A 3,607-nucleotide genomic window follows, 5' to 3' on the forward strand; every position below is an offset into this window, starting at 1 on the left:
TGTCGACCAGCCCGGGCTGGAGCTGCACATATAATCACCCCCTAAGAGCTCCCCTGCACAGGCCTACAGTCCATTCATCGGAACCTGGCCCGCTGGCTTTTGGAAAGTCGGATTTGGGCCGAATTGAGTGTAGTGATTTGCGATAAGCCTCCGGTTTTAACGATTTGTTTTACGGCGATTTTCCATGTGTTTTGAAATTAAATTATTCGCATTCTGTTATGCTATTAAATATGTTATTCCCGTAGCTATGCAGAAGACGTTACTTCAGTAACCATGGTAACGTCTGGCGCTAGCCAGGGTCCACACAGCTTTAATTCCCGTAGCTATGCAGAAGACGTTACTTCAGTAACGTCTGGCGCTAGCCAGGGTCCACACAGCTTTAATTTGGTGTTTGTTTGTTTGTTTGTTTGTTTGTTTGTTTGTTTGTGTCACGGCTGGAGCTATCCCGTATCTGTCCCGTATCTGTGACTACAAAGGCTCTACAGGATTGTACATAACAGCTGTCCACAATATTTGCGGGCTCCTGTATCTGTCCCGTACCGTACCAATATTCGTCGTATTATGTATACGACTCCCTGATGTAGAGGGAGATTTGGAAAGAAATAGGGAGACGAGGAGGAAATTAAATTAGAATAGACGCCGAATAGGTGATAGGATGCGTCAGCATAAACATACTTTGGAAGAGAGATCCCGTCGTCTCCAAAATAACCGTGAACGAGCGATTCAGCGCCGGTCACAGGAAACGTCGGAAGAGAGATCCCGTCCACTCCAGAACGCCCGTGATCGGCAGAGTCCGCCGGTCCCAGGCAACGTCAGGACCGACATCCCGTTGAGTCCAGAACGCCCGTGATCGGCAGAGTCTAAGCCGGTCCCAGGAAACGTCAGGATAGACATCCCGTCGAGTCCAGACCGCCCGTGATCGGCAGAGTCAGCGCCGGTCCCAGTAAACGTCAGGACAGACATCCCGTCGACGTGCCGAAAAACTAAATCTGCACCCTCTTTTGCCGTCGGACAGGATACGTATTATAGGAGACTGTAAAGTTATGTAATGTCCAAATTTCGACGTGAGCAGCAGGTCACTCGCGTTGATTTTTCGACGTGCGAGCCAAATAACGCGAGCTGAACTTTCGCGTCGCAGACATCCCGTCGACGCGCAGAAAAACTAAATTTGCAGCCTCTTTTGCCGTCGGACAGGATACGTATTTTAGGAGGCTGTAAAGTTATGTAATGTGCTCCACAGGCAACCAAGCATTCGGCGAAGTCATTGACTCAACAGGTCAATGTACATGTATTACTACAAAAAGGCCAGAAAATCCGATTACTGTATTAATATCAACTAATTTTCGCTGGCGATTTAATTTCGCTGATTTCGCCGCTTGGTACCAACCGGCCAAAGTAAATCGCAGGCCAAAGTTTGTCATAGGCAAATGATGCAAGATTGAGCAATGGATGCATGAGAGAGAAAAAATACCGATCGGTTTCAAATTTGACGTGAAATTGCGCGCCACGTCGGAAATAACGTGCATCTTAACCTCTCTAATAGAGAGGTTTCTATTTCTCATCGGCCAAAATTTCTTGATTTACAGTATAAGGAGATAAAAAGAAAAGAAGGAACAAACCAAAAGTAGATGATTATTAGAGAAATAACAATCCGCAATAAATTCTGCAAATACTTTTTCCTAACTCATAATATTGAAACCGATTGAAACGTTTTTGCAATACAGTGATGTGGCCAATCAACGGAAAAAGACATTTCCATCAGTTCTTATAACATGTACGATGAGCTAGGCAAAAAGGCATAAAAGCATAGCGTAGGGCCCTGAGCTTCCAAGCTCTCTCGTTTGGTGTTTGTTTGTTTGTTTGTTTGTGTCACGCCTGGCGCATCCCGTATCTGTCCCGTACTGTACCGTACCAGCAAAGACAGCTGGCCACAATATTATTTTTGTTTGTGTGTGCCATCGACATGCCTGGTGCTATCCCGTACCTGTCCCGTACCATCAAGAGTACGGTACCATCAAGAGAATGAGTATTATATGCGAAGTGTATCGGGGGAATGCATTCAGTGCATTAACATTTTGTGTAGATTTGTGTGCGAGGCCGAGATCCCACTAGCAGGCTGGCTGGGCCGCCTGTCGACCAGCCTGGGAATCGCATGTAGGCTGATAGCATAATAATTATCATTATAACGTACTTATATACAGTCATGTAGATGTATAGCAGGGAGTCATATTATGTAAACGAATCCCTCCTGTATGGGGAGATTTTCTGGAAAGAAATACGAAGTAGGGAGACGAGTAAATGCAATCAGAATGGATGTTAGTTGCCGTCAGTATACCGGTAATAATAATAAGAAGAAGAACGCCCGTGATCGGCAGAGTCAGCGCCGGTCCCAGGAAACGTCAGGACAGACATCCCGTCGACTCCAGAACGCCCGTGATCGGCAGAGTCAGCGCCGGTCCCATAGCTATGCAGAAGACGTTACTTCAGTATCTCATTGAAACGTTTTTGAAATACAATGATGTAGCTAATCAAAGGAAAAAGCATTTCCACCAGTTCTAACAACATGCACGCTGAGCTAGGCAACAAAGCATAGCGCAGGGCCCTGAGCTTCCAAGCTCTCTCGTTAATTTTGATATTGCTTTGCATAAATATGTAGCGTACGGTACTCGATTTAATAGTACCACGGGGATATCAGTTTAATCTACGTTAGGTGGGTACACTTTTGCTAGGGTACTCATGCATGCACGTGTCTTCCTTTACCGTACACCACTAGTGTACTTTGCCGGATATTTGTACTCCTTTTATTGCGCGTTGTAATTATTGCATGTTTGTACATACGCTAACTTTGGCGCACTACACATTCTGTATTTTCTCTTCTATAATGGCACAAGGATTCAGAGAATCCTTCAGTAGTCTAGACATTAGTCTTCACCATGCGGTTTGGCCTTTCGGTGTTCTTTTGCAATGAATAATAACAGTGTAGTCTGAGTAGTTTTCCTGTGGATTCCTGGTGGATTTTAGAATTGAGATGTGCTAGACCTATGGGATCAAAAACCCACTTTAAATCTCAAAAATCTGGGTTTTAGATCTGCTTCTCCATACATTTTGCCATGGTATACCTGTATTAATTTTGTAAAACCTGGCTGAATTTCTATTTCCCTGTTCTTGGACTTTTCTGGCCTCAAATGTGGCAAGGAGTAATTGCGCGGGTCACACAATGCAGAATGTGCTGTTGTTTCCACGATATCTACAACTATGTGAGAGAGACACCAAAAAGTTAGGGTGCCAGTTTCCAATGAATGGACTGTAGAGCCTCTGGGTAATCCTTGAAAGACAGCAAATACAAATACAAAAAACCAATCGGTGTCCATTGACTGTGGATTGGTTGTGTTCAATAATTCAATAGTTGACATCTACCGAAAGAAGTACAATCAACTTCGTTAATAACGACTGCGGATATAACGACAATTCGCGAATAACGACAACATTTTCATGCCCAGAGCAAAGTCCCATCCAACTGTGACACATATAATGAGACTTCGGGTATAACGACACTTCGCGAATAAGGACACTTTTCTGATGCCCCGCCGAGTGTCGTTATAAGCGA

Source organism: Sycon ciliatum, chromosome 9, assembly GCF_964019385.1.
Source record: "Sycon ciliatum chromosome 9, ocSycCili1.1, whole genome shotgun sequence".
In the NCBI taxonomy this organism is placed as follows: Eukaryota; Metazoa; Porifera; class Calcarea; order Leucosolenida; family Sycettidae; genus Sycon; species Sycon ciliatum.